Source organism: Ovis aries, chromosome 25, assembly GCF_016772045.2.
Source record: "Ovis aries strain OAR_USU_Benz2616 breed Rambouillet chromosome 25, ARS-UI_Ramb_v3.0, whole genome shotgun sequence".
NCBI classification, from domain to species: Eukaryota; Metazoa; Chordata; class Mammalia; order Artiodactyla; family Bovidae; genus Ovis; species Ovis aries.
In genome coordinates, this window is record NC_056078.1 from 31,380,315 (window position 1) to 31,393,514 (window position 13,200).

General features: G+C 43.5%; 1 protein-coding gene and 1 pseudogene across 1 annotated transcript in view; one reads left to right on the forward strand and one right to left on the reverse strand.

Moving 5' to 3' along the window:
- The window catches only part of LRMDA (leucine rich melanocyte differentiation associated), a 1,186,567-nt gene that overhangs the window by 999,451 nt on the left and 173,916 nt on the right, over nt 1-13,200 (forward strand). The gene's annotated exons all lie outside the window — the stretch shown is intronic.
- Nucleotides 9,367-10,059, reverse strand: LOC106991925 (large ribosomal subunit protein uL1-like; annotated as a pseudogene).

The window sequence follows — 13,200 nt, forward strand, 5'->3', positions numbered from 1 at the left end:
GATAAAGCAGAGATATTTTTCACAAAGCTATGTAACTTAGAAAGGCTGTAAATAGTCGTATGTGGGCAAAGGAATTTGGAGTTTCTAGTGAAAGTTTTCAAATGGTACTGTCATATCCTTCTCCATGGAACCTCAAGGACTGTCACTTTTGTTCTAAAGGTCACATACTGGCACCTCATGGCCCAAATCTAGGATCCAGAACTGTTTTTTTCTGCTCTACAAGTTGCTGTTAATCAAACTTGGTGCCCCTCCAAGGGCTCTATGATCCCGATGTTTCGTCTTCATTTCTCCTATTGTCTCCTGTTTGTTTTTCACTCCTATTTTTGATTATTTTTCATTACAAAACTCTACACTGTAGTTCAGATCTAGGAATGTTGATGTGTAGCAGGACCATGAAGCCAAATATGCAGAAGAATCAGAGACCCTGAGAGATTTCCTTCTTTTCCCTTGGCTAGCCTCTGCCTGGTGGCCAGCTTCCCTGGTGGCTCAGATGGTAAAGAATCTGCCTGCAGTGCAGGAGACCTGGGTTTGATCCCTGGGTCAGGAAGATCTCTTGGAGAAGGACGTGCAACCCACTCCAGTATTCTTGCCTGGAGAATCCCGTAAACAGAGGAACTTGGTAGGCTACAGTCCAAGGGGTGGCAAAGATTCAGACACGACTGAGTGACTATCACTTTCACTTTTCTTTCTCGTCACTGGGCTTGGAAGTCAGAGATGGAGAAAGGCAGGTGAGAGAGCCAAGAGTTCCTGCTCACCTGTCTGCTGTGCCCATTGTGTGAACTCCACATAAATGATAGCCTGAGAGGCCCTACAAGGCCAATGGTACATCCCTTGCTCACCTGCTACCTGAAGCTTGTGTCTTTGAAGACTTGGGACTTTGGCTGAGAAGGAAATTAAGTAATTTTGTTATTTTCCCTTGATAATGCTAAAATTATTAATCTTTGAAGATAAGTGCTATTCAGAGCATAATGAGTTAGAATTGTTGATAATTATAATTTTGAAGAGTTTGAGTTTGCTGTCAGCCAAGTAATTAAAGGGGCGGGACCAGAGTTCTACTTCCTTCATGACAGTTGTGCTTCTGATAAGAGCTCTTGTCTGCATGACAAAAACATCCTCATTCTAGGCCTGTGCTGCCCTGAAAGGGTTAATTAAACCAAGGGAAGTAGTCCACTGGCCTGTGAAGAGATCTCTGGCCTGAATCCCCGATGGCCTTCTCTTTTCCCAACAATACGGTCATTGTTTTGGAAAAGCCAGACACCATGACAGATCCCACTCTCCCCTGATTGAACAGACCCGGGGTGTCTGGTCACGCAGACCCAGGGAAGCGGCTCCACTTCTTTCCTTCTTCAGTCACTGCCCCCTTCACCCAATTGCCCACAAGCCTCCATTTTTATAAACTTCTTGTGTATGCTAGCGCAGGGCTAAAAAAATTGAACAAAAAGAAAAGAGGAAGAGAAAATGGAAAACTAATGATTCAAGAAATCACATAGCACGAGATAATTCTATTTTGAAATCACAGCAGTGGCACCCAGAGGCAGACGCTCCCCAAATTACTAGTGAAAACCCTTTGATGTATCCAGTACTAAGAAAGCCCAAGGCACTTTTTTATTATTATTATAAGAATGCCTCACATTCCCCCAAAGAAGCATTTAGCAGCTATTTTTTAAATGTCCTATGTGAAGCAAGCTAAAGAAAGATTCCTAAAAAGCTGTAGTCCTAAATGTGCTTATTTGATTGCTGGCTTTTACTTAGAATAAAAGTCAAGCTCTCTCATGGACATTTGAAGTCCTCAGAGACCACGCTACCTCATCAGACACCACCCTTCTCCCATCACTCACTCTGTTGTAGCCCTCTGGCTTCCTTGCTGTGAAAGGCAAACTGGGGAACTCTTGCTCCCTGCTCAGCCCAGGCCATCCTGGATTCCTTGCCTGGATCTCTTCCCTGGATATCTGGTGGCTGAGTCCCTCCCTTCCTTCAGGTGTTTCCTCCTACATCTCCTTCCTTTGCCTTGGCACATGTGACCACAGCTTCCTACCTTGGACACTGTAAAAGGGACTTTGCAGGAGTGATTAGGTTAAGGATTCAGAGATGTGGAGGTTACTCTGGAGTATCAAGGTGGGCCCAGTGAGGCCTTAAGAAGGATTTCTGTAAGAAGGAAGCAGCAGGAAAAAGATGGAACAACGGAAGTAGAGGTTCTATGACTTGCTTTGAAAATGGAGGAAGGGCCCATGGGCCAAGAAATGTCGGCAGCTTCTAGAAGCTGGCAAAGGCAAGGACACAACTCTTCACCAGGGCCTCCAGAGGGAACCAGTCCTGCTGACCCCTTGACTTAACCCAGGGAGACCCATTTCAGACTTTTCATGTTCAGAACTGAAGGTAATAAATCTGTGCTGTTTTAAGGTGCTGTGTTTGTGGTTATCTGTTGCAGTAGCAATTAAAAACTGGAGAAGGCAATGGCAACCCACTCCAGTACTCTTGCCTGGCAAATCCCATGGACAGAGGAGCCTGGTAGGCTGCAGTCTATGGGGTCGCTGGGAGTTGGACACGACTGAGCGATTTCACTTTCACTTTTCACTTTCATGCACTGGAGAAGGAAATGGCAACCCACTCCAGTGTTCTTACCTGGAGAATGCCAGGGACGGGGGAGCCTGGTGGGATGCTGTCTGTGGGGTCGCACAGAGTTGGACACGACTGAAGCAACTTAGCAGCAGCAGCAATAGTTAAAAACAGGACCCAGAGCCATGAGACCTCAAGCAATATGACCACCGTGGACTCTTGTTGCTTTGTGAAATCTACCAAGCTTTTTTTTTCTTCAGTGTTTTCTTAATGGCTCAGAGACAGAGGGAATCTTGCACTACCTGCATTCTAGTGTCCTTTGGTACCAAGGCCAGCTTTTGATACTTCAGTTCAGTTCAGTCACTCAGTCATGTCTGACTCTTTGCAACCCCACAGACTGCAGCATGCCAGGCTTCCCTGTCCATCACCAACTTCCAGAGCTTGCTCAAACTCATCCATCAAGTCAGTGATGCCATCCAACCATCTCATCCTTTGTCATCCCCTTCTCCTCCTGCCTTCAATCTTTCCCAGCATCAGGGTCTTTTCCAATGAGTCAGTCCTCCAAAAGTATTGGAGTTTCAGCTTCAGCATCAGTCCTTCCAATGAATATCCAGGACTGATTTCCTTTAGGATTGACTGGTTTGATCTCCTTACAATCCAAGGGACTCTTGAGTCTTCTCCAACACCGCAGTTCAAAAGTATCAATTCTTCAGTGCTCAGCTTTCTTTTTTTAAAATATAAATTTATTTATTTTAATTGGAGGCTAATTACTTTACAATATTGTATTGGTTTTGCCATACATCTTTATAGTCCAATTCTCACATCCATACATGACTACTGGAAAAACCATAGCTTTGACTAGACGGACCTTTGTTGGCAAAGTAATGTCTTTGCTTTTTAATATGCTGTCTAGGTTGGTCATAGCTTTTCTTCCAAGGAGCAAGCATCTTTTAATTTCATGGCTGCAGTCACCAGTTGTCTTGATTTTGGAGCCCCCCCAAAATGAAGTCTGTCACTGTTTCCATTGTTTCCCCATCGATTTGCCATGAAGTGATGGGACTGTATGCCATGATCTTCGTTTTCTGAATGTTGAGTTTTAAGCCAGCTTTTTCACTCTGCTCTTTCACTTTCTTCAAGAGGCTCTTTAGTTCTCCTTTGCTTTATACTTAGCAAAATAAGAACTGCGTTGTGTGTTTGGGGATGGTGTGGTACCCAGTTGTGTTTCCACATAGTACAGCTGAAGGTGCGGGAAATGGTGAGCGGCAGCATCCTGCCTGCCAGGAGCAGTGGGATGCTACACTTGCATCCATTTAAAGGCCCATTATCACTGTAAGTCAAGCAGACAGTTCTCTTCAGTTTAAGGGTGTGATTGGCTGGTGGGTTTTGAAAGCAGTATCTGTTTATGGTCATTCAGAAAAGCGGAATTTCAGAAGTTAGAGCTTACAGCTTGTGGGAAGCTGTCATTTGTCATTTGTCATTTTACCTGTCATGGTCTGGGTTCAAGCAGGACAGGAAGGGTCACTCCATGGCCTGTTCCGATTCATTTATTCATGGAGTCCTCCTAGTTTCTTTAGGGGGGATTAAAACATTTTTTAAAATTAGTTATTCACAGTCCTTCCAGACTTAGCCTTTCCATCTCTCTTGCACTTCCCCTGGCCACGCCCCTTCACCTCCTGAAATGGTCTGTATTTGTGAGGATAACCTTAATACTTGAAACCTTTCCAGCTGTATTTACAAATGATGATAATTTAATCCAGTGATTGGAAAATCCAGAAGTACTCTCCACCCCAAATGTCCTTTGATTTAACTGACCAGTGGAGAAAGCCTAGGGATTATCAAACAAGAGAAACGACAGGACAGCTGACTGTTGGGCTCATTTGCATCTGAATATGTTATTTATTTAGAAACTGGAGAAGTGCTGAGTGGATGGGTTAGGGAAATATGGCTGCCGTTCTGGAAAGGGCGCTGTGCACAGTATATACGTCCTGCAGTGCTCCCTTGGCATGTGTAAAGGGAACATACTGGTGTTTTGGTCACAGCGCCATCTTTTACTGAATCTTCCGCAAGGAGATGGGGGAAAGTTTCAGTGGCATCTTCATTGGAATCTACTATGATCCACAAACCATAGCATCTTAATGGGAGTAAGGAGAGAGGCGTTACTATTATAAACAAGTTTTGGATGAACTTTCATTTTTTCCTGTATTCTAAGTACCTGACCCAGGCAAGATGGAATGAGAACTCATTTGGTGTTGATTTTAAAAAATAGGAAAGAGATAGATAGGCAGGAGAGAGATTTTTTGAGAAGCTTATGTTCTAAAGAAGAATGTGTGAGCCTCTTACAAGGGTCTTTTAGTTCCCTTTCCCCCCCACCTTGGGAAGTTAAAGGGCACTCAGTGGTTCTTCTCACCTTGTGTGCCCCTTGTGGTTGTCACAGAAGTGGACTGCACTATGACGTCTGTCTGCCACTGATCTTTAAGGTGGATTCAGTTTGGATTGTCAGATGCCCTTTCATCCATCATGACCCTGAGTGTGTCCCTTCTGAAAGAGAGACATACTGGGTTCAAGAGGGACCTTCCCTGGAGCAGATATGTGCAACAAAAAAAGAAACCATTATTACTGAGTCTGTACAACCTGGCAAACTCTTTGATTCTACCTACTTTTAACATATAAAATCTTTAAAGTTTAAAAAAACTCAGAAAGACTGAAAGAACTTTTCAAAATTTCAGTACAGTTGAGTTTCAGTTCATTCGGTCATATTCCCTTCTTTACCATCTAACTTACCATCCAAGCTTCAATCCTTCTGTCCAGTCTGATAGTTATTGAGTGCCTATGAATAAGAGTTAGTTCATGTCTGAAAAAGCTCATAATGTTCATTGGAAGGACAGAAGGGCAGAGCTGTGGACCAGATGCTCCTGTAGATATGTGGCAGGTGGAGGGTACATGGGAAAGGCGTAAGCACTTACTATATGCTGGGCATAGTGCAAAGAATAGACTGATAAATGAAATTGACTTCAGTCACTACAGAGAGTGGAGTCCATAGAAACGATTTATTTTCATTAACAACTGTTACTCATAATAAGAGCTTTGTAGTGGATATACAGACTTAGAACTTTTGGAGGAACACAATACTCAGTTTAGGCAAGCGTTAGGGAGGGTTTCCTTGAGAAGATGACCTTGAACCTGAGACCTGACAATGCATCACAACTAACCAGGAAGAAATGTGGGAAAAGTGTTCAGGTGAGAGGGGATAGCATATATGATGGCACAGAGGACAGATGCGTGGTTTGTTGAAGAACTGGACTTTTAGTTTTGCCAGAGAGTATTGTGGGGGAGGTTTGGAGGGAGAGAGAGAAGAACAAGGAAGCAGATGAGGGAACTGGCAACAAGGGTGAGTAAGGGCAAGATCATGAAGAACTTTGTATGCCAACTTAAGGAGTGGAGACTTTGGTCATAAAGACTTGGAGAAAATCACTGAAGATCAGGTTGGCTAATTGGAAATATTCTGGCTCTGGTTCTAGAGGTAGGGTGACTATTTAGGGGTTTGGGGCAAATAATTATTATAAGAAGTATTGGTCATTTACCAGGGTTTTCTTTTTCACAATCTTAATAACCCTGAGATGAAGTTTTCATATATAGCTATTTTTCTTTACTTGGTATTATTTTATTAGAAAAGATTAAAAACAAAATGCTAACTGATCTTACTTTCACAACACATTGGGACTATTGAAGGCTGAGTTTGTGCTCATTCTTACCTGCCAAGTCAATTCAGCAATGCATGGTAGAAATGGGTGAATGGGTACTTTCTCTAGGATGGCCCTTCATAGCCTATGTTGTCCAGAGCAGATTTCATGCACACCTAAGCATCCATTGCATCATTTTCCAGAAACTCAACTGTTGCACTCAACCCATCATCAGGTCTGTGTCAGTCACTTTTTAAAAATCCATCATTAGAATGATTATATACACATTACAGCTATGTTTCATGGACTCACTGGGTTGAAAGTGTTTACCTAGGGTCAACAACATCATTTCCCTAAAGGATCATTCCTACTCTGCCTCAGATAAATCCTTTGCTGTTTTTAAAGTGCTTCAGGTTATAATATTCCACTTTCCTGGCCAAAATTCTATTTACAGCATAGTGTTGACCGTCATGGGATCTCAAAGCACATTCATTATTATGCTGCCAAACTCTGTTTTCCAAGAGTAGAGAGTAAAGGCAGAGAGAAGCAAGATATGAAGGAGTGAGGTCAGGGATGGAGTCAGGCCCCTGGCGGACCGCATGGCCTCAGAACTTAGTACCAGGCTACAGGGCTAAATCCAGGCCTCCCAGTGTTCTGTTAGGGCGGGCCACTTTGGAGGCATGACAAATGGAACCCAGGCAGAGCTCTGCCAGAGTGCAATAGTGGAGACAGTGATGGAAAGCAGATGGAGACTCTGGCCTTCTCTTGGTGAGAAATCCAGTGAGGGAATGGGGAATGTTTGCAAAATCTTAGCGCTCCATTGGGACATCTCCTGGTGCAGTTACAAGTCACTGGCCTCTGTCTGCCAATGGTTTAGTTTGCTTTTGATGAAACCAAATTCCCCTTTGACTTTCTCTCAAAATTTTGAACATTTCCCAAATTTTGTTTGACCTGCTTGCTGGAGGCCTGGAATTAAAAATCCAGGATTAGTGCATGAGAAAAATAAATGAAATCTTGCATTATTGGGGGCTAATGGTTGAGTACAGTGCTTGTGGCTGTCTAGTTTGTGGTTTGCTCTTCAAATGGTATAATCCTTGGCTTGATACAACTTGGGGGTGTCATTTTATCTTTCCTTGTTGGCTTCTGGGTGGGGTTGGGGGCCCTCTCTTCCTCCATAAATGTGCTTCAGAAAGATGGTGGTTTCTTCTGATGTAAGGGTTCAGAAAAGAAGGCTCATACCCCATTTGTTCTCTGTTTCATGGTTATAGGGTTAAATATTCAGTCTGTATATCATATGTCTTTGGAACACATCCAGCTTTTTTTTTTGTTAATGTTCAGTTCAGTCACTCAGTCGTGTCTGACTCATTGCGACCCTAAAACCACAGCATGCCAGGCCTCCCTGTCTATCACCAACTGCCACCGTGTACCCAAACCCATGTACATTGAGTCAGTGATGCCATCCAACCATTTCATCCTCTGTCATCCCCTTCTCCTCCTGCCCTCAATCTTTCCCAGAATCAGGGTCTTTTCAAATGAGTCACCTCTTTGCATCAGGTGGCCAAAATATTGGAGTTTCAGCTTCAACATCAGTCCTTCCAATGAACACCCAGGACTGATCTCCTTTAGGATGGACTGGTTGGATCTCCTTGTAGTCCAAGGTACTGTCAAGAGTCTTCTCCAACACCACAGTTCAAAAGCATCAATTCGTTGGTGCTCAGCTTTCTTTAAGTCCAGCTCTCACATCCATACACGACTACTGGAAAAACCATATCCTTGACGAGACAGACCTTTGTTGACAAAGTAATGTCTCTGCTTTTTAATATTCTGTCTAGGTTGGTCATAACTTTCCTTCCAAGGAGTAAATGTCTTTTAATTTCATGGCTGCAATCACCATCTGCAGTGATTTTGGCACCCTAAAAAATAAAGTCAGCCACTGTTTCCCCTGTTTTCCCATTTAATTCCCATGAAGTGATGGGACCATGATCTTCATTTTCTGAATGTTGAGCTTTAAGCCAACTTTTCACTCTCCTCTTTCACTTTCATCAAGAGGCTCTTTAGTTCTTCTTCACTTTCTGCCATAAGGGTGGTGTCATCTGCATATCTGAGGTTATTGATATTTCTCCCAGCAATCTTGATTCCAGCTTGTGCTTCCTCCAGCCCAGCGTTTCTCATGATGTACTCTGCATATAAGTTGAATAAGCAGGGTGACAATATACAGCCTTGACATACTCCTTTTCCTATTTGGAACCAATCTATTGTTCCATGTCCAGTTCTAACTGTTGCTTCCTGACCTGTATACAGATTTCTCAAGAGGCAGGTCAGGTGGTCTGGTATTCCCATCTCCTTCAGAATTTTCCACAGTTTATTGTGATCCACACAGTCAAAGGCTTTGGCATAGTCAATAAAGCAGAAATAGATGTTTTTCTGAAACTCTCTTGCTTTTTTCCATGATCCAGCGGATGCTGGCAATTTGATCTCTGGTTCCTCTGCCTTTTCTAAATCCAGCTTGAACATCTGGAATTTCATGGTTCACATATTGCTGAAGCATGGCTTGGAGAATTTTGAGCATTATTTTATTAGCATGTGAGATGAGTGTAATTGTGCGGTAGTTTGAGCATTCTTTGGCATTGCCTTTCTTTGGGATTGGAATGAAAACTGACCTTTTCCAGTCCACTGGTGGCCACTGCTGAGTTTTCCAAATTTGCTGGCATATTGTGTGCAGCACTTTCACAGCATCCTCTTTTAAGATTTGAAATAGCTCAACTGGAATTCCTTCACCTCCATTAGCTTTGTTCATAGTGATGCTTCCTAAGGCCCACTTGACTTCACATTCCAGGATGTCTGGCTCTAGATGAGTGTACAGTTGATTTCCAATGTTGTGTTAGTTGCAGGTACAGTATAAAGTGATTCAGTTATCCATATATATATATTCATTCTTTTTTAGATTCTTTTCTCATACAGGTTATCACAGAATATTGTGGAACATATCCAGCTTTAACAAAGCTCAAGCTTCAACATTTTTCAGTGATCAGATAGGGATGCAAAATCAGAAATCCTGTCCTTCCCCAAGATCTAACACTTTCTTTTGTTTTCTTTTTCTTTTTTTGGTCGTTTAGTGTGGTTTATTAAGCTGTGCCTTAGTACAGATGCTGGGGCTTGCCCACGGTGCTGTTAATGTACAAGGCCCTGACGTTGTCAATTTTTCTTGAGCAATGACACTAGGAAGTTGACAGCTAAGTGGATGTTGTACACAAGCTCATCATCTGTCATCTTCACATGGCCAACAGCCACTGCCAGACACAGCACCTTTTTCATCTGGAGCTTGACCGTGGACTTCATTTCATCAACTTTGGCCACCAAGTTCTCATTGTGGGTCAGCAAGGAAGGGAATTTGCCAGCCTTGTTTAGGCCTGGGCCAAGGATTCGGGGGATCTGCTTGATCAGAGACTTTGAAGCCAAAAACGCATCATATTTCTTGGCCAGCTTCTTGACCAGTTTCTTATTGTTGTCGAGTTTTTTCAGTGCCTCGATGTCCATGTGGGGGATATCCACAGCCTTGGCCTCATCACAATGCTGTTGGTCCCATAAGACACACACGGAGAACTTGGGGCGGGGAGTAGACTTAAGCCTAACGGTGCCCGGAAAGCGTTTGTCCTTCTGAGGGTCATAGTTCTTCAGGCTGATCTGAAGCTCCACCGTCTCCAAAAACTTTCTGCGCTTGCGCTGGTTCCCGTGCAGGACTTCCTGCACCGCCTCCTAGAGGGGGTCGCGGGAGACTTCACTGCTCACAGTTCCCTACGCGGCGATAACCGGAAAAGAGCCTAACACTGTTTTCCAAGTGAGAATTTGGTCTCTGACTCTACAAGTGTAGACAAGTGTCCTAACACAGGTTACAAAGCAGTGGATTAGCTATTTGGAGAGAAAGGAAATGACAGGAAATTCAATCAGCGATGATGGCACTTCCTTAGTCCAGTAAAACTCTGAACCTGTACCATCTATAATAAGTGGTTCTATTCTTCTGTGATATTCCGATGCCCACCAATGTCATCCTTCAGCTCAGCCAGAAAACAACTTTCCCCCAGTCTTCCTCCCTCTTCTTTCTCTCATGCCACTACCTTTCTTCATGGCCAAATCTTAACAGAGCAATTGAGACTTGTTGCCTTTCTTCCTCCCTCTTGCCTCCTCTTTCCCCTACTCTCCCCATTCCTTCCCCATCCATCATCTCTCAGTTACAGCGCTCGCCTGTCATCAGTCCAAAATCCTCTTCACAGTCGTTGCCTTGTGATATCCACCCTGAATCTTGTCATCCCTTAGCTGTCACACTGCTCCCTCGAGCTCCTCTTGCACCTACATCTGCTCCCTTCTTTTCTCCCCACATCCCTTCAGTTTGATCTTTCCATCTTTGAGCCCCATCTTCCTTTTTCAAGAATCTCAACCACTTTGGATCTTTGACCCTCTCTGTCCAGGCGTCCTCAGTGTTATCTTTCCAGCTCTGACCTCTCCATGAGCTCCAGAACTCCCCTGCCGTCTGTTTCCCAGATTTAAAACTACTGCACAGTTGATCTATGTTATGTATGGTGTATCCTCCCTTGTTAGTGAGTAAGCTCTCCAGAGACATAAATGCATTAACGTGTTACTGTTTTAACCTTAGTGCCTAAAGTCATGCCTGCAACGTGCTATTGCCTCAATACATATATCTTGAACCAATGGAATGAATGTTAGCTGCAACGTTTATTGAGTACTTGTCTTGGAAAGAAAGTATCTCTCTAAGCACTTAAGGTGATTAAGCTTAAGTTAATTGTTGTTTAGTCACTAAGTCGTGTCTGACTCTTTTTGCAACCCCATGGACTGTAGCCCACCAGTCTCCTCTGTCCATGGGATTTCCCAGGCAAGAATACTGGGTTGTCATTTCCTTCTCCAGGAGATCTTCCTGGCCCAGAGATTGAACCCATGTCTCCTGCATTGGCAGGCAGATTCTTTTATCACTGGACCACCAGGGAAGCCCAAGATTATTACTTCACAAAGACATGGACAAGATCCCCTGAGACTGACACATCATTTGCCCAATTTTTAAAACCAAGGACTGTAAAGCAAAAAGTCCCTGATGCTGGGAAAGATTGAGGGCAGAAGGAGAAGATGGCGTCAGAGGATGAGGTGGCTGGATTGCATCACTGATGCAATGGACATGAACTTAGAAAACTGTGGGAGATGGTGAGGGACAAGGAGGCCTGGCATGGTGCAGTTCATGCGTTTGCAAAGAGTTGGACATGACTGGGCAACTGAAATACATGGACAAAGCAAAAAGAAGGCAACTCTCCTGATACTACTGGTGAAAAGACATGACATGCTTCAAACACAGACTGGGTAACCAACTCCAGCTTTTAATCACTGAACTTTGCGTGGAGGTCTGTAACTGATATCTGCTATTTCCTAGCTATAAGAACTTGGCTAAACCTTTTAAGTTATCTGAACTTTTGCTTCCTTGTATTAAATTAGTAATATTAAAAGGATATCACCTCTGATTCCACAGTGTTTATGCCAACATATGTTATATACTGGTTTTGCCACTAGTACAACTCAGCATCAGTGTTATCCCTCAGATAAGGACCATTAATATTTATGGATAGAATAGATTCTGTTAGGGTCTTGCAGAACCATAACACAAAACAAAAACAATGAACCACAGGTGTTGAAATTATGTGCCACTCTTAAAGGAACTCGTATCCACACTGCCTTCTTTCATTACTTTTTCCCATCCATCTATCCACCAGTCCATCAAATATTTACTGAAGTCCTACCAGTGATAGGCCTGGGCTAGAGACACAAGGACAAAGGTAAATTCCTTTGATGTGATGGAGGAGGTGGATGTCTGCTGGAATCAATGAGATAGTACAGTGAGGAGGGTGCTTTACCACATAAGTGTGAACTGAGTGCTTTGGGGACCCTGAGAAGCATACATCTCCCTGGTTGTGGTGTAAAAGAAAGCTTTATAGAAGACTTGACACTTGACTGGATTCTAAATTATTAAGAGCTCTCTGAAGAACTCAGAATTTCAGGAATAATATGAAAAAGAGTTCTCACTCATAGCTTATCATCCTATGCTTTTAATGGAATATAACTGAAAGACAGTTGTATAGTCTAAATAAGAAAAATTAGTATTGTTTGGAGTTCTTGGGGAAGGCCATACATAGTAGCAGGACCTTGAAAGGGAACCTGAAGGGTTTTGAGCAGCAGAGAGACTAGAAGAGTTTATTCCTCTGAAATCTCCTCTGATGACTAAGGTGGGTAACCCTGATTCCTGGCTGATGCTTGGCTCATCTGGTTGCTCCATCTTTGTGCCCCTTAAAGTCATCACTTAGGATCACCTGCCATGGGTGCCAGAGAGGGCTTTGTAGGTCACTGCTAAATCATCCATCTGGAAAATAACTGGGGAGGCATCTGCTCACCAGAATGGGACAGGGGCTGGAAATGGAGTCATGTTTGGTTTGGAGACTTCAGGTTAATGAAGCAAGGCACGTGTCTGTAGCTATGCAGCATAGGGAAGAAAGGGAGGGTGAGACTCTATAAGCCTGTGGTTCTTTGGCTGTGGATCTGAAATAATCCAGGACCTTCCCCCTGGAGCTCATGGGAGGGGAAAGTGCAAGGGGCTCCATGTGTCTCTTTGTAACTTCTCTTGCTGGAGGGAACAGTTGCACATGTTCCAAGAGACTTGTCTGGAGACCTTTTGGTTTTTCAGGCTGAATAATTTCTGTTCCTTGCTAGACTTCTCAAGGCTTCATCTGAGTTTCAGGGCCAAGGATTGACATAAAGACAGTCCAGAGTCTGAATCAACTTTCACGTGACCTGTTTAAGACCTATCACAGGGATGTTCTACCCAGAAGAGCTTTAGCTCATCTGGGGAAAGAGAGATAAAGCTGGGTGCTGTCAGTGTTTGAGAAGTAGCTTAGAATGGAGGAAAGAGCTC